This window comes from Ranitomeya variabilis, chromosome 4, assembly GCF_051348905.1.
Source record: "Ranitomeya variabilis isolate aRanVar5 chromosome 4, aRanVar5.hap1, whole genome shotgun sequence".
Lineage (NCBI taxonomy): Eukaryota > Metazoa > Chordata > Amphibia > Anura > Dendrobatidae > Ranitomeya > Ranitomeya variabilis.
The window spans coordinates 393,710,769-393,735,190 of NC_135235.1; the positions used below are offsets into that span (position 1 = coordinate 393,710,769).

The following is a 24,422-nucleotide window of genomic DNA, read 5'->3' on the forward strand; positions in this document are numbered from 1 at the left end:
ACACAACCCTAATCCCAACACAACCCTAATCCCAACACAACCCTAATCCCAACACAACTCTAACCCCAACACACCCCAACCCCAACGAATGGAAAAATTACAATTTTTTATTTTATTATTGTTAACTAACTGAGGGGGTGATAAAGGGGGATTGATCTACAATTTTTTTTGTATTTTGATCACTGAGTCTATCACAGTGATCAAAATGAACCAATAGGAAATATTTCCTATTGTTACCAGATGCTGGTGTGCGCACTGCGCATGTGCCATCCACGGCGATCACGTGACTGGGGATGATAAAAACTGACCCAAATCATGTTCTCTGGGGTCCCAGGTACCCCTCATATCTGAGACCACTGAGATTTTCCAATGCTAATGGTTGTCATGCACTTATTTCTCAGCGCTGTTAAAAAGCGGTGCTGAGGAATAAGTACGTTTAACTGCCGCCGTTAAAAAGCATATCAACGGTCGTTAAGGGGTTAAAGCATTACAAACAGCTATTGGCAAGCAGGACATGTAAGAGAAAAGTCAGATTAAAAAACATTAAAGAGGATATCCAGACTTTTAAAACTGATGGTGTATCCTTAGTCCATAAAAGGGCATGTGTCAGCAGAAAATTACCTATTGCTTAAATCATGTTTTTGTGATAAATGTATTTTTTTTTTTTAAAGTTGGTAATTTTTTTTTCCATATCACAATTTGTATTAAAAATTAGAAATCTTGTACTTTTCCCGCTGGAGCTATTTTAGACTCTCCCGTGTCCTTTAAGGAAATGCACATGTATATTAGCAGCAATAGTCTGGCTCATTAGTATAGAAGATTCTAATGAGCATGTGCAAAGGTTTGAAGTGAGGGGGAACAGGGTCATGTATGATATCACCGATTGTGAATGGTCGATCCTGTTATGATATATGTTTACAGTTGTTTGTTACCTGTTATTATAATCTTGCCTCTGCTGATAATGAGTCTGCTGAAAACTCCTGTAAATTCATGGAACTCAACCTGATTTAAACAATAGGTAATTTTCTGATGATACATTCCCTTTATCAATATATTTTCTGAGGTCTGCCTTTCCGTACCCCCGCTGATCAGCTATGGATAGGCTGTCATTTGTAAGAGCCTGGATAACCTCTTTAACTAGGACAACAGATTAGGCTGGTGTCACACTACAGCGAGATACAGCCTAACCTCGCAGGTTAAAACCAAGCTCTGGCACCGGCACTCCGGAGCAGAGCGTGCGGCTCCATGTATTGCTATGCGGCCGCACGCTCCGCTCTGGAGTGCCGGTGCCAGAGCTTGATTTTAACCTGTGAGACTCGACCGTATCTCGCTGTGTGTGATCCCGGCCTTAAAATGTATACAATATAAAAGGGTATGGTAAAGTGATAAAAAATGTAAAAAAGTCAATATCTAGAGACGCATTAAAGATCTTGATCAGAATAGCAAGGATCCTGTTGTGTCAAATAAACATCATGTGTGGTTGGATGGGAAAAAAAGGGGGACACTACTTGGCTGGCCACGAGCCACCGGTACTACCAGCGTGGTATCTCAACAGTCACTATAAGGAGATGCAAGTGTTAGGTAAGGCAAGTCCCAGTTATAAGTTACCCATAGTATTCTGGTATCAATAACCACGGTCCCCAAACCAGGTAATATTTTTATTGAATTTTTCTGTAGATAAATCATGTTTTGCATGGTATAGATGTATGTTCACAAACCAGCCATTGGGCTTTAGTCGGCCAGTGCGGGAAGGTTTTATTTTTGAAAGCACCGCTGGGGGCAACCATGTAGCAGACATCTAAATTATTACTGTATTATTGGCACATGTGCTATATGGCAGCTGAAATAAATGGGAGACAACTGACAAGAGAATGTTATGCATTATTAACCCCTTAATGACTTGTGGTGTCCATTATCTTCACAAGTCGCTGTTAATGTAAGATGCGGGCTCAGGAGCGGAGTCTGCTGCAAAGTAGGTGCTGAGATACTGATTTCAGGGATGTGTCACTTACTAGGCTGTGCGCTATTGTTACAATACAATAAGTGTTTTTATCAGCAGGAAATTATCACTGCCAGGACTGGTGCCTGCGTGCATACTGGTCCAACCACAACTCCAGCACTGATTATCAGCTTACTGTCTATGGACATTGCATATACAGAGACTGGCGTGGGTGGAGGTAGCTTTCACAGCGCTGCTACATCTAAAAACCCTAATTGTATCACAGCTGCTGCCCCCAGTTAACCAAGTGATACACTGCTGGAATCAGGTTCTTTGCCCCTACATCATGCTGCTCTCAGGTGAGGTAGAAAAAATCTGCTGACAGATTCCGTTTAATGTCTGTGATAGGAATTCCCTTGTAAGGCTTCTTTTACACTTACCGTGGTTTTGCGTCCTGTTTTTGCAGCCCCAATAGATTTCTATGGGGCCGCAATAATTCCACGGAGCGCCATACGCCGTATTTACGGTGGTGAAAAAATATCAAGGCTGCTCGATATTTTGCACAGCTTAAGGACACAGCCCCCACTGAAAATCAATGGGGCCGCAAAAACAACGGAAGATTGTTTTTGCAGTGCACTGTGACTTCCGGTTTTGCGGACCGCCGTTTTTTTTCCCCCAATACTTTTTCCATAGTGTTGGAAACCCAAAAAACTGCGATCAGCAAGCTTTTTGCGGTCCGTCATTGCGGCAGACCGTGAAAATTGCGGCGATACGGCCCGCAAAAAACATGGTAAGTGTAAAAGAAGTCAGAAAGAGAAACTAGAGAAGCCGTCTACACGAAGGAGCCTTGATCGCCCCTTACGGCTATGTGCACACGTTGTGGATTCGAGTGCGGTTTTTCCGCGCTGTTTTTGAAAAATCTGCAGGTAAAATGCACTGCGTTTTATCTCCAGATTTACTGCGGTTTTTGTGCGAATTCCACCTGTGGTTTTCTATTGAGGAGATGTAAAACGCTGTGAAATCCGCACAAAGAATTGACACGCTGCGTAAAATACAACACAGCGTTTCTGCGAGGTATTTTCCGCACCATGGGCACAGCGGATTTGGTTTTCCATAGGTTTACATGGTACTGTAAACTCATGGAAAACTGCTGCGAATCTGCAGTAGACAATCTGCTGCGGATCCGCAGCACGCACATACACTACTACAGGCGCAGCCCCACCAGGGGGCACAGCAGCCAAATCATCACCTTGCCTTATTGTTGTCTATATTGGGAGCCCAGTACACGACTCCTGACGAAGCTCCATTTCCTAGTGGAAGGACAGGACAGCCCGCCAACAGAATACAGACGGCCATGCCCTGCGCACCCACTACACGCTGCGCACCCACTACACGCTGCGCACCCACTACACGCTGCGCACCCACTACACGCTGCGCACCCACTACACGCTGCGCACCCACTACACGCTGCGCACCCACTACACGCTGCGCACCCACTACACGCTGCGCACCCACTACACGCTGCGCACCCACTACACGCTGCGCACCCACTACACGCTGCGCACCCACTACACGCTGCGCACCCACTACACGCTGCGCACCCACTACACGCTGCGCACCTACTACACGCTGCGCACCCACTACACGCTGCGCACCTACTACACGCTGCGCACCCACTACACGCTGCGCACCCACTACACGCTGCGCACCCACTACACGCTGCGCACCCACTACACGCTGCGCACCCACTACACGCTGCGCACCCACTACACGCTGCGCACCCACTACACGCTGCGCACCCACTACACGCTGCGCACCCACTACACGCTGCGCACCCACTACACGCTGCGCACCTACTACACGCTGCGCACCCACTACACGCTGCGCACCTACTACACGCTGCGCACCCACTACACGCTGCGCACCCACTACACGCTGCGCACCCACTACACGCTGCGCACCCACTACACGCTGCGCACCCACTACACGCTGCGCACCCACTACACGCTGCGCACCCACTACACGCTATCCACAGGCCCTGCAGCTGTATACACAGGAGCCGGGCAGCTAGGCCAGGCGCTGTGCCTACACCGTCCATTTCTAGCTATGGACGTACCGGTGACAGGCAGCACTGCCAAGAACATCCTGCCCCCACAGCAGCCTGCAGAGAAATCACATACGGGGCACAAAAGGTGACGTTCTCCTTTAAGGCCGAGCACAGAAAAGGTTATAAAGCCTGCCTGCCCGCCACAGCCGCACTCCTCTTACCCCTGAGCTGAAGGTACCGACTAGAATGGAGTTGGTTTCTTGAGGTAATGATGTCACCGGAAGGGGCGGGGGCACCTTCATCCAGTGAAGATGATAGCAGGAAGATGCGTTTTGCTGAGGCTGCTGTGGGTGTGGATTGGAAGAGACACGGGAAATTAGGGGCTGCAGTATGGAGCCCTGTGAGGAGAGGACCGAGGAGCTGCACTATGGAGCCCTGTGAGGAGAGGACCGAGGGGCTTCACTATGGAGCCATGTGAGGAGAGGACCGAGGAGCTGCAATATGGAGCCATGTGAGGAGAGGACCGAGGGGCTGCAATATGGAGCCCTGTGAGGAGAGGACCGAGGGGCTGCACTATGGAGCCATGTGAGGAGAGGACCGAGGAGCTGCACTATGGAGCCATGTGAGGAGAGGACCGAGGAGCTGCAATATGGAGCCATGTGAGGAGAGGACCGAGGGGCTGCACTATGGAGCCATGTGAGGAGAGGACCGAGGGGCTGCTCTATGGAGCCATGTGAGGAGAGGACCGAGGGGCTGCACTATGGAGCCATGTGAGGAGAGGACCGAGGGGCGGCACTATGGAGCCATGTGAGGAGAGGACCGAGGGGCTGCAATATGGAGCCCTGTGAGGAGAGGACCGAGGGGCTGCACTATGGAGCCATGTGAGGAGAGGACCGAGGGGCTGCAATATGGAGCCATGTGAGGAGAGGACCGAGGGGCTGCACTATGGAGCCATGTGAGGAGAGGACCGAGGGGCTGCACTATGGAGCCATGTGAGGAGAGGACCGAGGGGCTGCACTATGGAGCCATGTGAGGAGAGGACCGAGGGGCTGCACTATGGAGCCATGTGAGGAGAGGACCGAGGGGCTGCAATATGGAGCCCTGTGAGGAGAGGACCGAGGGGCTGCACTATGGAGCCATGTGAGGAGAGGACCGAGGGGCTGCAATATGGAGCCATGGGAGGAGAGGACCGAGGGGCTTCACTATGGAGCCATGCGAGGAGAGGACCGAGGGGCTGCAATATGGAGCCCTGTGAGGAGAGGACCGAGGAGCTGCACTATGGAGCCATGTGAGGAGAGGACCGAGGGTCTGCACTATGGAGCCATGTGAGGAGAGGACCGAGGGGCTGCACTATGGAGCCCTAAAACAAATTGCAAAGAAAAAAGTTCACGTATAAGAATCTGTAAATTACCAATAAAATTACTAATAAAATACTATCCGTGAATGTGGACCAATATAAAAACACGTGGATAGTCGTGGAAACACCACGGAGAAAACAACAAAGAAAAAAACGACCATAAATCCACTAAAATCAATTTTATTAATTATAATTGTAAGATTTTAAAAGTCATGATAAAGAGAAAATTGCAGGTTTCAAACATGTAAGACGCTGTCAAAAATAAATAATTTACATAGCACTGAAGAGTAAATATACTTTAAAAGACATGTACAGAAAAATGCCCAAAAAAGTGAAAAAATAATAGTGAAAAAATAATAATGTGCAATATCGCAGAAATATTATGAATAAAAAAAGGGGGCTATAAATATTTTATAATACACTAGTGAATATAAGTAAAAAAACGTGCAAATAAGCAAAAAGGAGGGGGCATATAAAATGTACTGACATATATCCAAATCGGTATTATAACAGTCAGTGCCAAGTAGTATGCGCTGGGTATACACAATAATAGTGGTACAAATGTTCGTAAAAAGTAGTTGAACTTACTAGATAAAGTATGTGGCCCAGGGCTCCAAAACAGCGTCTACCCCAACGCGCGTTTCGGCGCTATTGCCTTCGTCAGGAGGTGGAGGGGCTGCACTATGGAGCCATGTGAGGAGAGGACCGAGGGGCTGCACTATGGAGCCATGTGAGGAGAGGACCGAGGGGCTGCACTATGGAGCCATGTGAGGAGAGGACCGAGGGGCTGCACTATGGAGCCATGTGAGGAGAGGACCGAGGGGCTGCACTATGGAGCCATGTGAGGAGAGGATCGAGGGGCTGCACTTTGGAGCCATGTGAGGAGAGGACCGAGGGGCTGCACTAATGGAGCCATGTGAGGAGAGGACCGAGGAGCTGCACTATGGAGCCATGTGAGGAGAGGACCGAGGGCGAGGGGCTGCACTATGGAGCCATGTGAGGAGAGGACCGAGGAGCTGCACTATGGAGCCATGTGAGGAGAGGACCGAGGGGCTGCACTATGGAGCCATGTGAGGAGAGGACCGAGGAGCTGCACCATGGAGCCGTGTGAGGAGAGGACCGAGGGGCTGCACTATGGAGCCATGTGAGGAGAGGACCGAGGGGCTGCACCATGGAGCCGTGTGAGGAGAGGACCTAGGAGCTGCACTATGAAGCCATGTGAGAAGACCGAGGGGCTGCACCATGGAGCCGTGTGAGGAGAGGACCGAGGCGCCGCACTATGGAGCTGTGTGAGGAGAGGACTGAGGGGCTGCACCATGGAGCCGTGTGAGGAGAGGACCGAGGGGCTGCACCATGGAGCCGTGTGAGGAGCGGACTGAGCGGCTGCGCTATGGAGCCGTGTGAGGAGAGGACTGAGGGGTTGCACCATGGAGCCGTGCGAGGGGAGTACCGAGGAGCTGCACTATGGAGCCGTGTGAGGAGAGGACCGAGGGGCTGCACCATGGAGCCGTGTGAGGAGCTGACTGAGGGGCTGCACTATGGAGCCATGTGAGGGGAGGACAGGGGCTGCACCATGGACGAAGCTGAAGTTTGTTTCTTATTCGGCAATTTTTTTATTTTCTGTTCTTTATAGGTTTAACAACAAAAAATAAGCATCACAATATTAAAAGACAATGCAGTGAGGTGCCCTGATGTGACTACACTTAAAAACAGCTACAAAAACAATAAAACTGGCAAAAAATGGGCATCAAAGTGGGCACCAAAGAGCGTTGAACAAAGGGTTAAATGACTGTGCCAATGATGTCACAGTGCAGAGATATAGAACAGGGAGCCCCACATCAAAACCAGGTCTCTCCAGCCTGGACCAAATGGGTTCTGGGCATCAGAGCTGGCATCAAAGTGGGCAGTCGATCTTGGCCATTTGAGTAAGTAACTGGTGTTTTAAAGGGGTTAAATAACTTTGGGCCACTGATCTCACACTTCGAATACACAGATAGTGATGCCTCGTATCAAACCCAGGTTCCTTCAGCCTGGCCCAAATGGGATCTAGGCATCAGAACTGGCATCAAAGTGGGCAAACAGCCGATTGTCACAGGTTTGAATAAGTGATGTTTTTGCAGGGTTAAATGACTTTGGGTCACTGACCACAGTGCATACATATAGAACAGGGAGCCCCACATCAAAACCAGGTCTCTCCAGCCTGGCCCAAATGGGTGCAGGGCATCACTATCTGTGTATTTTAAGTGTCAGATCAGTGGCCCAAAGTCATATAACCCCTTAAAAACATCAGTTACTTAAATCTGTGAAAATGGGCTGTTTGCCCTCTTTGATGCCAATTCTGGTGCCCAGAACCCATTTGGGCCAGGCTGGAGGGACCTGGGTTTGATGTGGGGCTCCCTGTTCTATATGATTGCACTGCCATATCAGTGTCCCAAGTTCATTTAACCCCTTAAAAACATCAGTTACTTATTCAAATCTGTGAAAATGGGCTGTATGCCCACTTTGATAACAATTCTGATGCCAAGAACCCATTTAGGCCTGGCTGAAGAGACCTGGTTTTGATGTGGGGCATCGCTATCTGTGTATTCTTAGTGTGAGATCAGTGGCCCAAAGTCATTTAACCCTTTAAAATCATCAGTTGCTTATTCAAATCTGTGAAAATGTGCTGTTTTCCCACTTTGATGCCAGTTCTAATGCCCAGAACCCATTTGGGCCAGGGTAGAGGGACCTGGGTTTGTTGTAGAGCATCACTCTGTGTATTCGAAGTGTGAGATCAGTGGCCCAAAGTCATTTAACTCCTTAAAAACCGTTACTTATTCAAATATGTGATAATGGGCTGTTTGCCCATTTTGATGCCAGTTCTGATGCCCAGAACCAATTTGGGCCAGGCTGAAGACACCTGGTTTTGATGTGGGGCTCCCTGTTCTATAAGTATTCACTTGAGGTATCAGTGGCCCAAAGGCATTTAACCCCTTAAAAACTACTTATTCAAATATGTGAAAATTGGCTGTTTGCCCACTTTGATGCCAGTTTCTGATGCCCAGAACCAATTTGGGCCAGGCTGGAGAGACCTGGTTTTAATGTGGGGCTCCCTGTTCTATAAGTATTCACTTGAGGTATCAGTGGCCCAAAGGCATTTAACCCCTTAAAAACATCAGCTACTTATTCAAATATGTGAAAATGGGCTGTTTGCCCACTTTGATGCCAGTTTCTGATGCCCAGAACCAATTTGGGCCAGGCTGGAGAGACCTGGTTTTAATGTGGGGCTCCCTGTTCTATATGTCTGCAGTGAGAGATCAGTGGCCCAAAGTCATTTGACCCTTTCTTCAATGCTCTTTGGTGCCCACTTTGATGCCCATTTTTGTGCCAGTTTTATTGTTTTTATAGCTGTTTTTAAGTGTATTCACATCAGGACACCTCATTGCATTGTGTTTTAGTATTGTGATGATTATTTCTTGCTGTTAAACCTATAAAAACAGAAAATAAAAAATTGCCGAATAAGAAACTGAACGAATAAGAAACCAACTTCAGCCTCGTGCACCATGGACACTTGCATAAATGGGAATGAGGACACAGGACTCGGTGTGAGTGCTCTGACTGGAGTCTGAAAAGGGAGCAGATCATTAAAGACATCGCAAGATGAAGATAAGGCAAGCTTAAGAGTATGATCACATTGTGTCTTTTACATCTGTCAGAACATCTATCCAAGTGGAAGATGCTTTAGCAATTCCTTATTTCTGGCAGTTTAGTGTTTTGTAAATCTGAACAATTTATGGTCGTTACCCGAAGTGCTTTGACTTTTTTGGGCAGTATTTTTAGGCACTGTATTTTCATCACTTTTTTTGCATATCTTTTGGTTGGTGTTTTTTGCTCAAAAAAGGCACCCAGGCATCTTTTGGCTAATTTTTAGCCTTTTCATTGATAATATTTTAGTGTAAATTTGATTTAACCCCTTTACCACCTTGGACGTATAGGTACGACCAAGGTTGTCTCCCTCCCTTTGATGCGGGCTTCGGAGCTGAGTCCACATCTTTCACGGCACATGACAGCTGATTTGATCAGCTTTCTTTGTGCCCCTAACAGCCACAGATGAAATCCCTATCCACCTGTGGCTGTTAACATGTTAAATGCCGCTGTCTGTTAGGTGTCGAGTTCCCGCTGCTGCACAGGGGGAATCTCAGACCATGTCTGCTGCGGTCTCCCATTGTATTTCGGCCACAGTGGAGCCTGCTCAGCGGAGACGTCGGTTCCAGCTTCTGGCTCAGCCTGATACTGTGTGAAGGGTTACTGCTGCCTTTCCAAGCTCTCCCTTTGTAGCCAGCGCAGGTGACGGGGACGATAATGCTGCAAGAGGAGGCGGCGCCCGGCGCACACAGGCCCGGAGTGACGGCTGTGCTGCGTCTGATTAAAAAGGAAAGACCCGCCTCCCTGGCGATTTCAGGGTACGAGGGGGCACATTTTATAAACGTTTATTTCAGCGTGTGCAGGCATCTTAACTAAAAGAGCCACCTTGTCAGAATGCAGCATTTGTGCTGCACAAGGTGGCTCTTTTAGTTACAAACGCCTGAGGGGGGTGACAGGTTCCCTTTAATTTTCGGAAACAGGATGCGCGTCACAAGCCCCACCCATCAGAGCTCCTGTCATGTGATTGGCGCCGATGGGTTGACAGGACAGCCGGAGGTTTGCAGAAGACATAATCTCTCCCCGTGCTTGTCATTGCAGATCTCATATGAATTCCGGAAAAAAAGACACAATGTGAACATACCTACATACTTAGCTTCAGTCTTGCTATGTGTTATGTGCACATGTCATGATTCCTTGCAGAAATTTCCTGAACAAAACCGGACATTTACTGCAAGAAATCCGCATGCGTTTTTCTCACATTTTTTTGCGTTTTTTTCTGGAGGTTCCCAGTGCAATAATATAGTGGAAAATCCATAAAAAATCTGCAAATTAACCCCTTTACCCCCGAGGGTTGTTTGCACGTTAATGACCGGGCCAATTTTTACATTTATGACCACTGTCCCTTTATGAGGTTATAACTCGAACGCTTCAACGGATCCTGACATTGTTTTCTTGTGACATATTGTACTTCACGATAGTGGTAAAATTTCCTCAATATTACTTGCATTTATTTATGTAAAAAACGGAAATTTGGCGAAAATTTTGCAATTTTCAAACTTTGAATTTTTATGCCCATAAAACAGAAATATGTCACACAAAATAGTTAATAAATAACATTTCCCACATGTCTACTTTTACATCAGCACAATTTTGGAACCACATTTTTTTTTCGTTAGGAAGTTATAAGGGTTAAAAGTTAACCAGTGATTTCTTATTTTTACAACAAAATTTACAAAACCTTTTTTTTAGGGTCCACTTCACATTTGAAGTCACTTTGAGGGGTCTATATGGCTCAAAATACCCAAAAGCGACACTATTCTAAAAACTGCACCCCTCGAGGTACTCAAAACCACATTTAAGAAGTTTATTAACCCTTCAGGTGTTTCATAGGAGCAGAAGCAACGTGAAAGGAAAAAATGAACATTTATCTTTTTAGTCACAAAAATGATATTACAGCAACAATTTTTTTATTTTCCGAAAGGTAAAAGGAGAAAATGGACCACAAAAGATGTAGTCCAATTTGTCCTGAGTACGCCGATACCCCATATGTGGGGGGAAACCACTGTTTGGGCGCATAGCAGGGCTCAGAAGGGAAGGAGCGCCGTTTGACTTTTTCAAGCTAAAATTAGCTGGAATTGAGATCGGACGCCATGTCGCGTTTGGTGAGCCCGTGATGTGCCTAAACAGTGGAAACCCCCCACAAGTGACCCCATTTTGGAAACTAGACCCCCTAAGGAACTTAACTAGATGTGTGGTGAGCACTTTTATCACCTAAGTGCTTCACAGAAGTTTATAATGCCCGGGCGTGAAAATTAAAAATCATATTTTTTCCACAAACATGATCGTTTAGTCCTCAATTTTTTATTTTCACAAGGGTAACAGAAGAAATTGGACCACAAAAGTTGTAGTCCAATTTGTTCTGAGTACGCCGATACCCCATATGTGGGGGGGAACCACTGTTTGGGCGCATGGCAGGGCTCAGAAGGGAAGGAGCGCCATTTGACTTTTTCAAGCTAAAATTAGCTGGAATTGAGATCGGACGCCATGTTGCGTTTGGCGAGGCCCTGATGTGCCTAAACAGTGGAAACCCCCCACAAGTGACCCCATTTTGGAAACTAGACCCCCTAAGGAACTTATCTAGATGTGTGGTGAGCACTTTAATCCCCTAAGTGCTTCACAGAAGTTTATAACGCCCAGGCGTGAAAATAAAAAATCCTATTTTTTCCCACAAAAATGATCTTTTAGTCCCCAATTTTTAATTTTCCCAAGGGTAACAGGAGAAATTGGACCTCAAAAGTTGAAGTCCAATTTGTCCTGAGTACGCTGATACCCCACATGTGGGAGAAAACTACTGTTTCGGTACACTTTGGAGCTCGGAAGGGAAGTAGTGACGTTCTGAAAACCAGACTTTGATGGAATGGTACACGGGTGTCATGTTCCGTTTGCAGAGCCCATGATGTGCCTAAACAGTAATAAAAAAAAACCCCCACAAGTGACATTTTGTAAACTAGACCCCCAATGAACTTACATAGATGTTCCCCCTTTTTGGAACTAATCTACTGTTTCCTGTAAAGTAAATTAGTAGTGCATGGAGGTGTGGTACAATTTGATGCAATCCTTCATACACAGGCCAGGTTTTTCGGGGCAGGTGTCGCATTGATAAATGGTGTCCTTGCGTATTCCTCTTTTGTAACACACTCTGCACCTTTTTTGCGACTTGCCTCTTTTTCCAGTTTGCGGGACCTCCCCCGGGAAATGCTGACCTGGTACGATACGAGCACCTTCAGTTCCGGAAGTACTGGGGCCAGCTCCTTCCCTCGTGCCAAATATCAGGGCCTTAACCTCTACCTCCTGGAACTGAAGGTATGACGTTTCGGTGTGGCGTGCACATCGTGACAGCAGGAAAGCGTTGAGCATTGCCATTTGTACGATGTACACGGACAGCTTTTTGTACCACACCTTGGCCTTTCTCAAAGCACTGTACGGTTGAAGGAGTTGATCAGAGAGATCAACGCCTCCCTTGTTTTTGTTGTACCCCAGTACACAGTCAGGTTTGCTGACCTGTGTAGAGGTACCCCGTACGGTGCTGAGGGCCAGGCACGGACTGGGGCTGAAATTCAGCCCTGGCATTTTAAATCACACAGGCCCATGTTGTCCCCGTCCCCAAGCACCAGATAGAATATATTACTAATATTTCCCTGGATGGAGGAAAGTACGATTTACTACAAGGCCAGTATACTAATGATCCCCGTGGCTGCTGGGGTAAGTGACGGAGTCAGTGACTTTGTGCTCCTTCACAATTCTTAGCAGTATGGGTGTCTTGAGAACACTGATTTTGTTAATCGTTGCAGACAAGGCAGCCCACAACCAGACAGGCCCTTCTGGCATTTGCCAAATGGCCAGTCTGACCCTGCTGAGGGCACTGCCATCACCGTGTATGGTGGTCAAGAGAAGGACATCCCTTTTGTACTTGACCGCCAGCAGGTGGTCGCTACATTGGGCTCTGCTGTCACCCCTTCTGAGCATTTGCCCAAGTAGCGTTTTCGGGAGGCCTCTCTGATTTTTGAGGACAGTACCGTAGGCTGCGGTACCTCGCGCAGAGAGTGATTTGAAGAGTTGGATGCTGGAATAAAAGTTATCGGTGTAGAGGTGATAACCTTTATCCAGCAGTGGGTGTACCAACTCCCACACAATTTTTCCACTCACTCCCAGGACAGGGGGACACTCGGGGGGGTTCAATCCTGGTGTCCTTCCCTTCGTAGACTCTAAAGCTGTAGGTGTACCCTGAGGTACTCACACAGCTTGTAGAGTTTGATTCCGTACCTGGCCCTCTTGCTGGGCAGGTATTGACGGAATCTGAGCTGCCCCTTAAAATGAACCAAGGACTCATCCACGCAGATGTCCCTTTTGGGCACGTACACTTCACCAAACTTTTTGTTGAAGTGTTCGATGACAGGCCGAACTTTGAACAGACGGTCAAAGTTGGGGTCATCTCGTGCGGGACACTGTGCATTATCGGAATTGAGGATGGCTTCAAAACGCATCCGGACCATGACCATTCGGAACACTGGAGTGTTGTATAAAATATCAACACCCCAATATTGCTGAATTTCTGGCTTCTTCAGGAGCCCTATATGAAGGATCAGGCCCCAAAACTGCATCATTTCAACTGCGTCTACAGCAGGGGTGTCAAACTGCATTCCTCAAGGGCTGCAAACAGGTCATGTTTTCAGGATTTCCTTGTATTGCACAGGTGATCATTTAATCACCTGCACAGAATGATTCCAGCACCTTGTGCAATGAGAAGGAAATCTTGAAAACACGCATGGTTTGAGGCCCTCGAGGAATGCAGTTTGACACCCCTGGTCTACAGGAGATCAGTTAGAATATGAGGAACCGGTGTTTTGCTCCAAAAATTGACGAGCATACAAATTAGTTTGCTCCACCATAAGGTTAACAAAATCCTCAGAGAAAAAGACTTTGAAAAAGTCTATTTCTGTGAGGCTGGTGTCAATCCTGATTCTGCCACAAAATCAGGAATCGGTGGCTCGTAGTTTTTTTTTTTTTGGGGGGGGGGGAGGTCCATACGGGGTGCGAAGAGGGGCGCGCTGGTTCATCTTCAGAAGTGGGCCCTGCCTCATCTTCATGAATGATGGGCACTGCTTCTGTCCTGTGACGTGTGCGTGGCGGTTCCGCAGGGCCGGAGGAGGAAGATGGGGAGTGGGAAGAGGATGAGGAAGAATCAGAAAAATAAAGAAAAGTGGGATCCTCTCCCTCGCTATCAGTGTCGGAGGCAAGGAAAGAATATGCCTCCTCCGCTGAATAGCGCTGTTGGGACGAGCGGGACATTTTTTTTGTGAGTATGGTGCTTGGGTGTACTTTAATGGTAACTATGTGTACGTGTGGGGGGATAGTGTTTGGTGCAAACTATTCTGAAAAGAAAAAGCTAAAGAAAAAGAAAGCAAATGGGGAGAAAAAAATACCTGTGAAAGGAAAAGTCTAAAACAGCAGGCCCTAGCTCTGATAAGTGAACCGCATCACTTATCAAAGTTCGGCAGCTGCTGGGTGTACGAATGGGGATGTGAAAAAAACGGCAGGCACGAGAGCTCTGATAAGTGAACCGTGTCACTTATCAGAGTTCGGCGGCTGCTTGGTGTGCGAACGAGTATGTGAAAAAAAAGAAAAGGGAAGGCACAGATTAGACACGGCGGCTGTGTGAGCGCACGGGGATGGGGAAAAAAGGGAAGGCACGGATTAGACGTGGCGTCTGGGTGAGCGCACAGGGATGGGGAAAAAAGGGAAGGCACAGATTAGACGCGGCGGCTGGGTGACCGCACGGGGAAGGGGAAAAAAAGAAAAGTGAGCACGAGTGTTGATCGGTGAACTGCGTCACCAATCAACGCTCGGCGGCTGCTAAATTTGGGCACGGATACGGCGCAAGGTGGGGGTGCAGGGAGAAAGGGATGGGGGGATGAAGAGAGATCGGGATCGGGGTGTCAACACTTACGGTTGTATTCTCTCTCGGCTGGGTGACCGCACGGGGATGGGGAAAAAAGAAAAGGGAAGGCATGGATTAGACGCGGCGGCTGGGTGAGCGAACAGGGATGGGAAGTAAAAAAAAAAAAAAAAGGGAAGGCACGGATCAGACACAGCGGCTGGGTGAGCGCACAGGGATGGGGAAAAAATAAAAGGGAAGGCACGAATTAGTCGCGGCGGCTGGGTGAGCACACGAAGATGGGGAAAAAAGAAAAGGGAAGGCACGGATTAGACGCGGCGGCTGGGTGAGCGCACGGGGATGGGGAAAAAAGGAAGGCACGGATTAGACGCAGCGGCTAGGTGAGCGCACTGGGATGGAGAAAAAAAGGGAAGGCACGGATTAGACGCGGCGGCTGGGTGAGCGCACAGGGATGGGGAAAAAATAAAAAAGGGAAGGCACGAATTAGACGCAGCGGCTGGGTGAGCGCACGGGGATGGGGGAAAAAAGGGAAGGCACGAATTAGACGCGGCGGCTGGGTAAGCGCACAGGGATGGGGAAAAAAGGGAAGGCACGGATTAGACGTGGCGGCTGGGTGAGCGCACAGGGATGGGGAAAAAATAAAAAAGGGAAGGCACGAATTAGACGCAGCGGCTGGGTGAGCGCACGGGGATGGGGAAAAAAGGGAAGGCACGGATTAGACGCGGCGGCTGGGTAAGCGCACGGGGATGGGGAAAAAAGGGAAGGCACGGATTAGACGTGGCGGCTGGTTGAGCGCACGGGGATGGGGGAAAAAAAAGGGAAGGCACGGATTAGACGCGGCGGCTGGGTGAGCGCACGGGGATGGGGGAAAAAAGAAAAGTGAGCACGAGTGTTGATCGGTGAGCTGCGTCACCAATCAACGCTTGGCGGCTGCTAAATTTGGGCACGGATACGGCGCAAGGTGGGGGTGCAGGGGGAAAGGGATGGGGGGATGAAGAGAGATCGGGCTGGGATCAGGGTGTCAACACTTACAGTTGTAGTCTCCTTTCTTTCTTTTTTCTTTAGCAAGAATTGTGGTGTCACAGCCTACTGTGGCACCACAAGTCTCAGCACAGGAGGGGATCTCTTGGCGTGACCGCTTTGCAGGAATCCTCACCAAGTGAGGACAGGTCAGGGGCAGGTGAGATAGGTCACAGAGCGGTCACACCGCTGCTGTGATCTGTGATTGGTGGGATCGATGATCACATCGATCCCACCAATCATAGGAGGCCCTGGTGACGCCGGTGTTGCTAGGCACCAGCCTATGATCGGAGCTCACAGCTCCGATCATAGGCAGGTCGCCATCAGGGCACAGCATGGTCACACCGCTGCTGTGCTCTGTGATTGGCGAGATCGATGTGATCGTTGATCGTGCCAATCACAGAGCACAGCAGCGGTGTGACCATGCTGTGCCCTGATGGCGACCTGCCTATGATCGGAGCTGTGAGCTCCGATCATAGGCTGGTGCCTAGCAACACCGGTGTCACCAGGGCCTCCTCTGATTGGTGGGATCGATGTGATCATCGATCCCACCAACCAGTAGCTGCAGGCTCCGGAGTATGATATTACAAGCGGGGCACAGCAGGCAGGCTCCGGAGCAGGAAGTCACAGGCAGGGCACAGCGCGGTAACACCGCCGCTGTGCGCTGCGATTGGCGCGATCAATGTGATCATCGATCGCGCCAATCCAGGGGGGTTTGGCCGATGCCTGGCGTTGCCAGGCACCGGCCTAGGATCGAGTACATCGGTACTCGATCCTAGCCTGGGACCTCACTGTTTCAGCCAATGAGAAAGGCTGCGATTGGCTGTTCAGAATTGAACAGCCAATCACAGCGATCGGGGGGGCGGAGACAGGCCCTAGGATGCCGATACCATCTTCCTCCAGGTAAGATGGTGTCGGAATTTTAATGCGATCACTGCGACTTAAGTCACATTGTCGCATTAAAGGGCATGACGTACTATTCCGTCCTTGGTAAGTAGGGCCTACCCCACATGGACGGAATAGTAGTTCTAATGACAGAAAGGGGTTAATGAACATGCTGCGTTTTTATTTACCGCGATGCGTTTTTTTCGTGGAAAAAAATGCAACATATGCACAAAACTTGCGGAATGCATTATAAATGATGGGATGCATATTTATGCTTTTTTAAGCGTTTTTATAGTGAAAAAAAACGTGAAAAATCCTGAACGTGTGCCCACAGCCTAAAACATCAAAAAGATATGGCTTTACAAAACAAGACAAAGCCGGACAACAAAAGACAAGACAAAGCCAGAAATTGCAAGACAATACAAAGCCAGACACCACAAGACAAGACGAAGCAAGACAAATATGGACACCGCAAGACAAGTCGAAGCCAGACATCATAAGACAAAGCCAGATATCGCAAGACAAGACAAAGCCGGACATCGCAAGGCCAAGAGAAGACAAAGACAGACATCGCAATCTCTGTAAATTATAAACTACATTGAGTCTTAACCTCTTAATGACCAGACATTTTTTTCCTGTTCATTATCCATCTACGTTTTTTCCGCTTGTGTTTAGTTGCTCACATTTTGTCATAAAGTCATTAAGAGGTAAGGACAATATTCCTAGATTATAAGCTCTTTGGAGCAAACTCATGTGCAGCAGCAATAAGCATGTTGCATGGGAAGCACGGTGGCTCAGTGATTAGCACTTTTGCTTTGCAGCGCTGGGGTCCTTGGACAACATTTGCAAGGAGTTTGTATGTTCTCCCCGGGTACTCCGGTTTCCTCCCACACTCCAAAGACATACTCAAGGGGTTGTTCAGTATTGGAAAAACTTTGTTGTCTTATTTGTTTTTTTTAGAAGTTCAGCTCTATTAGGCAGAGTTCATGCATGCATGTTTGGTACAGATTTTACTTAGATAAAACTCAGCATTTTACAGTCACGCAATTTATGTTGCAAATTTTACATAAATCCGCACCAAATTCTCAACATGTGAACTCCCCTTAATGTTACAGACCTGCAGGCAACCGTATCTTTATAATCCTGGAGAATCCTTTTGATTAATTTTATTTATTGTGATGAATTGCAAGTAAGTTATAAATAACAGCATAAATTATCATTATTACGGTATATATAATTAGATATCATTATTACTTCACTGCCTATTGCTAATAAATAATTTTTAAGAATAACTGGTTCATATCTTTCTAGTTATCATTATTGTATATAATGTACGGTATGTAATTATTATTCTTGATTCCCTGCCTATTGATAATAAATAGTTTTTAACAAGAACAGGTTGCGGTGTCGTTCTTTTCTTTATATCACACAGCTATCAGGATGAATATAGACGGTAATGCTCCATATTCCTGACTAGTCCCCTGTCCATCATTCACTCTCCAGATCCACCATTTCCGGCCAATAATATAAGACAGCGGTGACATAAGTTGGTTATGGCGAGGAATCGGCTCTCCTCTAAAAATAAATGTATTTCAGGATTGGTTTAAATTGGCTAAAAAAAAAAGATGGACCAAATAATAATACAATGATTTTTTTTTTCCAAATATGGGCTAGTAATAGAACAATAATTCCTTTTAATTATTCTGAAGATCTAAAAAAAAAAATTCCTTCCCCAACCACCCTCTCACCTGGAAGGGGGCTAGGGTGGGATACTGGGTGACTTATTTATGCATTTTCATTTTTTTGAACAGTCATTCTGTTTTGATAAAGTTTGAAAAAAGCTCATTTAGAAATAATGCCCCTTAAAGAGACTGTTCAGTGTTGAATAACATCTTAACTGCAGTTTACAAAAAAATATAGCTGCCTCTCAGATCGGCAACGCTCCTCACCACAGTCTCATCATTTTACGTGATTGATGATAGGCTGCAGCTTTCTTCTTGCGGAAAAGGCTGCAGCTGATTAGCAGCATTTGACCTCAGGGAGATCGGTAGAGTCTCACCAGACAGGGAGGTGGACATATTTTATTACTTTTTGCAGCTCTTAATAAAGGGTTGTCAAGAAGTAAACAATCCTTTAAGTGCACCCTTAAAAACAAATCATTCTCAGAATTTTTTTTTTATCAAGTTCTCCAATAAAGCAATAATTGCCATGAGTGCCCTCCTGTGGATGCCAATACAGCTGAGAGTGGCACTCACCTGAGCAGACAGCCATGAGCCACTGGTTTGGGACCCCCAATAAAGGCTGTAATTCAGGATCAGTACAAGAAAAGTAATTATTAGGCCGGCGTCACACTCAGCGTAAGAAAATACGGTCAGTTTTTTACGGCCGTAATACGGAGAAATGTTCCCAAAATAGTGATCCGTAGGCAGGGTGTGTCAGCGTATTTTGCGCATGGCATCCTCCGTATGTAATCCGTATGGCATCCGTACTGCGATATTTTCTCGCAGGCTTGCAAAACCGACATCTAATGGATTTATGTGCTCAAATGTTCGGGAAAACATATATCCAGTATATATAGATATATATATATGTCATTGAGACACATATATATATTCTGTATTTATAGAAAGTATTGGCCACGGCACTCAGGGATTCTTGGGAGGTGCTCAAGTAGGGGATCCAACCCGTAGTAGCAAATATAATAATTCTTGGCACTCAGGAGAAATTTGTAGAATGATTCAAAAAGTAGATTTTTATTCTAGTGCATCCAGCTCAACATATAAACGTTTTCGGTCTCGACAACTGAGACCTTCATCAGATATGGTTGTCAAATGCTGTAATGTATATACAAAAGAGATGAGAGAAATATTTTTTAAAATAAAGAAAATACTGTTTGCACAATTATACAAAAACAAAATGATGAATAATATGATCCATATTATACTAAACAAAATGACGGTCTGCATACAAATATCGATAGTAGCATGCAGCGCAGAAGGCAGAAAAAGGTGGATCCGGCCTGAATCAGCGTGCGTTGTGAGTCCTGTTCAACAGAGTGCTGGAGAGTGTACACATGTTAAGGATATACTAGGTAGGAGAGAAAATAAACATGGGTAACATGGAACAGGTAGCATAAGTAGACATCGGGATGTGATCTGGTGATGGATATGATAAGATATAAAGCACACACTGTCCTAGGTAAAGGATACGGGAAGTGGACCAACCTCCACTAGTAGGTGTAGGGCTATGCACAGTGAGCTATCTGTAAACATGAAAGAAATTATACGCATCAGAGTGTACATGGTAGACAAGACAAGAAGGACAAACCATGAGGATGGCACAGTGACGGAACACGAGATAACCTGTGGAATGCATGCCATAATGACTAACGGGGTGACCACCCTAAAACCAGATTGCTGCTGAGTGATAAACGGGCACCCATGGTCCAGGGAAGTTTACCTGGAGGACACTGGTAGTGTGTATGAGTCACACACTGTGTGTGTAGCCGAGGAGCGGGAGAGCAATGCGTCTGTGAATGCAAAGATATGGGACCGTGTGAGGCAGCTTTAAGGGTACCACAGGAGGCTATCATGGGCCTGGAAGTCAGTCATACCTGAAAGCACTGGACGGCAGTATAGGCGCTTGTGGTAATGCGAGATACTCGCAAAGTGAGGAGCGCTGTGGACAGAAGTTATGAGCAGGGGGGTTAAATAGGACTAAAGCCAACGTGGATAAAGGCCAAGCCAGCGGGGAGCTGGAACCGGTTATGGTATTACCTGGATGTTGCCGCTGTCAGGGGTGGAGAGGACGCTGCGCTGCTGTGCAGGAGGGAGCTCCCGGGGCTGCTAGGGGAAGCGCAGCACTTCCGGGTATAAGAGCACACAGGGAAGAGTCACCTGACGTGTGACGTCATCAGGTCATGTGATCGGAGAGGCCGGCTCATGCGCAGAGGAGCTGAGGGGCTAACAGGGAATCAGCACAGGGAACAGACAGCGCTTGTATGGCAAGCTCAAGGGGACACAGTGAATGAATGTAACGCTGCATTGCAGCATATAGAGAAGGCTAAATGATGGGAACAGTAGTGTGAACTAGACTATCAAAAGGCTATCTGGTATGGGTCACCCCGATTATATAGAGACATGATTAACCCTCTATATAAAGGCATACAGTGCATACTATACCGTGTGCAGTGTTACGTGCGAGAGGTGCGTTTAACGGTTCTGTGGAGAGAAACAAAAAAGGAGCACAAGTTAAAGACATCCATACTAGCTACAATGTTACATTATACAAAACAGTGTTAAAATACATATGAAATAAATGATAACATATGTGTACGATATTACAAAAATGCCGAGACGTCGTAGTCTCTATTGAGTCCCTTTGGTTCTAAGGTCTGCAGGGAGTAAATCCAGTAAGCCTCCCTTTTGAGAAGTAAACTAACGCGGCTTTGGCCCCTTCTTGGAGTATCTACCTGTTCCAGGACTTGAAAACGGAGCTGCGAGATATTGTGATTTTGTTTAGAAAAATGGTAGGGGAGGGGTAGATGTGTCTTGTTGCAACGGATTGTAGATTTGTGTTGAGCCACTCTGTCTCTAATTGGCTGTGTGGTTTCACCCACATATGCCAACCCACAGGGGCATTTGATGATATATATCACATGTGTGGATTCGCAGGTAAAGAAACCTTTTATGGGAATGGCCTTGCCCGTCTGGGGGTGAGAAACTGACGGACCCCTCTGGACATTGCTACATTGTTGGCAACTAAGGCACGGGAATGTACCTTGTTTCTGGGTTTGTAAGAACAATTGTTTGGGCACCCTGATGTTAGAGCCAATGTCCGCTTTGACCAGCCTATCCCTATGATCTTAGGGATAGGCTGGTCAAAGCGGACATTGGCTCTAACATCAGGGTGCCCAAACAATTGTTCTTACAAACCCAGAAACAAGGTACATTCCCGTGCCTTAGTTGCCAACAATGTAGCAATGTCCAGAGGGGTCCGTCAGTTTCTCACCCCCAGACGGGCAAGGCCATTCCCATAAAAGGTTTCTTTACCTGCGAATCCACACATGTGATATATATCATCAAATGCCCCTGTGGGTTGGCATATGTGGGTGAAACCACACAGCCAATTAGAGACAGAGTGGCTCAACACAAATCTACAATCCGTTGCAACAAGACACATCTACCCCTCCCCTACCATTTTTCTAAACAAAATCACAATATCTCGCAGCTCCGTTTTCAAGTCCTGGAACAGGTAGATACTCCAAGAAGGGGCCAAAGCCGCGTTAGTTTACTTCTCAAAAGGGAGGCTTACTGGATTTACTCCCTGCAGACCTTAGAACCAAAGGGACTCAATAGAGACTACGACGTCTCGGCATTTTTGTAATATCGTACACATATGTTATCATTTATTTCATATGTATTTTAACACTGTTTTGTATAATGTAACATTGTAGCTAGTATGGATGTCTTTAACTTGTGCTCCTTTTTTGTTTCTCTCCACAGAACCGTTAAACGCACCTCTCGCACGTAACACTGCACACGGTATAGTATGCACTGTATGCCTTTATATAGAGGGTTAATCATGTCTCTATATAATCGGGGTGACCCATACCAGATAGCCTTTTGATAGTCTAGTTCACACTACTGTTCCCATCATTTAGCCTTCTCTATATGCTGCAATGCAGCGTTACATTCATTCACTGTGTCCCCTTGAGCTTGCCATACAAGCGCTGTCTGTTCCCTGTGCTGATTCCCTGTTAGCCCCTCAGCTCCTCTGCGCATAAGCCGGCCTCTCCGATCACATGACCTGATGACGTCACACGTCAGGTGACTCTTCCCTGTGTGCTCTTATACCCGGAAGTGCTGCGCTTCCCCTAGCAGCCCCGGGAGCTCCCTCCTGCACAGCAGCGCAGCGTCCTCTCCACCCCTGACAGCGGCAACATCCAGGTAATACCATAACCGGTTCCAGCTCCCCGCTGGCTTGGCCTTTATCCACGTTGGCTTTAGTCCTATTTAACCCCCCTGCTCATAACTTCTGTCCACAGCGCTCCTCACTTTGCGAGTATCTCGCATTACCACAAGCGCCTATACTGCCGTCCAGTGCTTTCAGGTATGACTGACTTCCAGGCCCACGATAGCCTCCTGTGGTACCCTTAAAGCTGCCTCACACGGTCCCATATCTTTGCATTCACAGACGCATTGCTCTCCCGCTCCTCGGCTACACACACAGTGTGTGACTCATACACACTACCAGTGTCCTCCAGGTAAACTTCCCTGGACCATGGGTGCCCGTTTATCACTCAGCAGCAATCTGGTTTTAGGGTGGTCACCCCGTTAGTCATTATGGCATGCATTCCACAGGTTATCTCGTGTTCCGTCACTGTGCCATCCTCATGGTTTGTCCTTCTTGTCTTGTCTACCATGTACACTCTGATGCGTATAATTTCTTTCATGTTTACAGATAGCTCACTGTGCATAGCCCTACACCTACTAGTGGAGGTTGGTCCACTTCCCGTATCCTTTACCTAGGACAGTGTGTGCTTTATATCTTATCATATCCATCACCAGATCACATCCCGATGTCTACTTATGCTACCTGTTCCATGTTACCCATGTTTATTTTCTCTCCTACCTAGTATATCCTTAACATGTGTACACTCTCCAGCACTCTGTTGAACAGGACTCACAACGCACGCTGATTCAGGCCGGATCCACCTTTTTCTGCCTTCTGCGCTGCATGCTACTATCGATATTTGTATGCAGACCGTCATTTTGTTTAGTATAATATGGATCATATTATTCATCATTTTGTTTTTGTATAATTGTGCAAACAGTATTTTCTTTATTTTAAAAAATATTTCTCTCATCTCTTTTGTATATACATTACAGCATTTGACAACCATATCTGATGAAGGTCTCAGTTGTCGAGACCGAAAACGTTTATATGTTGAGCTGGATGCACTAGAATAAAAATCTACTTTTTGAATCATTCTACAAATTTCTCCTGAGTGCCAAGAATTATTATATTTATTCTGTATTTATATTTAATTCAGTGCGATATCTGTGAACAGCCGGTAATTCAATTGCCGGCTTTTCATTTCTCCTGCAAAAACCCGACAGGATATGAGACATGGTTTGCATACAGTAAACCATCTCATATCCCTTTTTTTTTTGCATATTCCACACTACTAATGTTAGTAGTGTGTATGTGCAAAATGTGGGCGCTGTAGCTGCGCAAATAAAGGGTTAAATTGCAGAAAAAAATGGCGTGGGCTCCCGCGCAATTTTCTCCGCCAGAGTGGTAAAGCCAGTGACTGAGGGCAGATATTAATAGCCAGGAGAAGATCCATGGTTATTGGCCCCCCCGTGGCTAAAAACATCTGCCCCCAGCCACCCCAGAAAAGGCACATCTGGAAGATGCGCCTATTCTGGCACTTGGCCACTCTCTTCCCACTCCCTGTAGCAGTGGGATATGGGGTAATGAAGGGTTAATGTCACCTTGCTATTTGTAAGGTGACATTAAGCCAGATTAATAATGGAGAAGCGTCAATGATGACACCTATCCATTATTAATCCAATTGTCTGAAAGGGTT

At 46.9% G+C, this 24,422-nt stretch overlaps 1 protein-coding gene and 1 long non-coding RNA gene across 7 annotated transcripts in view; one reads left to right on the top strand and one right to left on the bottom strand.

The window, feature by feature from the left end:
• Window positions 1-21,338, bottom strand: part of LOC143764870 (uncharacterized) — a 109,308-nt gene extending 87,970 nt beyond the window's left edge. Inside the window, exon 1 of one of the 4 annotated variants that reach the window (XM_077250925.1) lies at window positions 20,605-21,338. The gene's annotated coding sequence lies outside the window, so the exon portion shown is untranslated. The other 3 variants (XM_077250922.1, XM_077250923.1, XM_077250924.1) reach the window with 3 other exon arrangements.
• A 1,286-nt stretch (window positions 21,339-22,624) lies between these two features.
• On the top strand, window positions 22,625-23,857 carry LOC143768946 (uncharacterized). 3 transcript variants are annotated; one of them, XR_013214138.1, is made up of 5 exons: window positions 22,625-22,776; window positions 22,875-22,939; window positions 23,024-23,093; window positions 23,291-23,343; window positions 23,495-23,857. It is a non-coding gene; the product is annotated as an uncharacterized LOC143768946 (long non-coding RNA). The 3 variants fall into 3 exon arrangements; XR_013214137.1 differs by having other exon boundaries at window positions 22,625-22,939; XR_013214136.1 differs by having other exon boundaries at window positions 22,625-23,093.
• The last annotated feature ends 565 nt before the right edge of the window (window positions 23,858-24,422 follow it).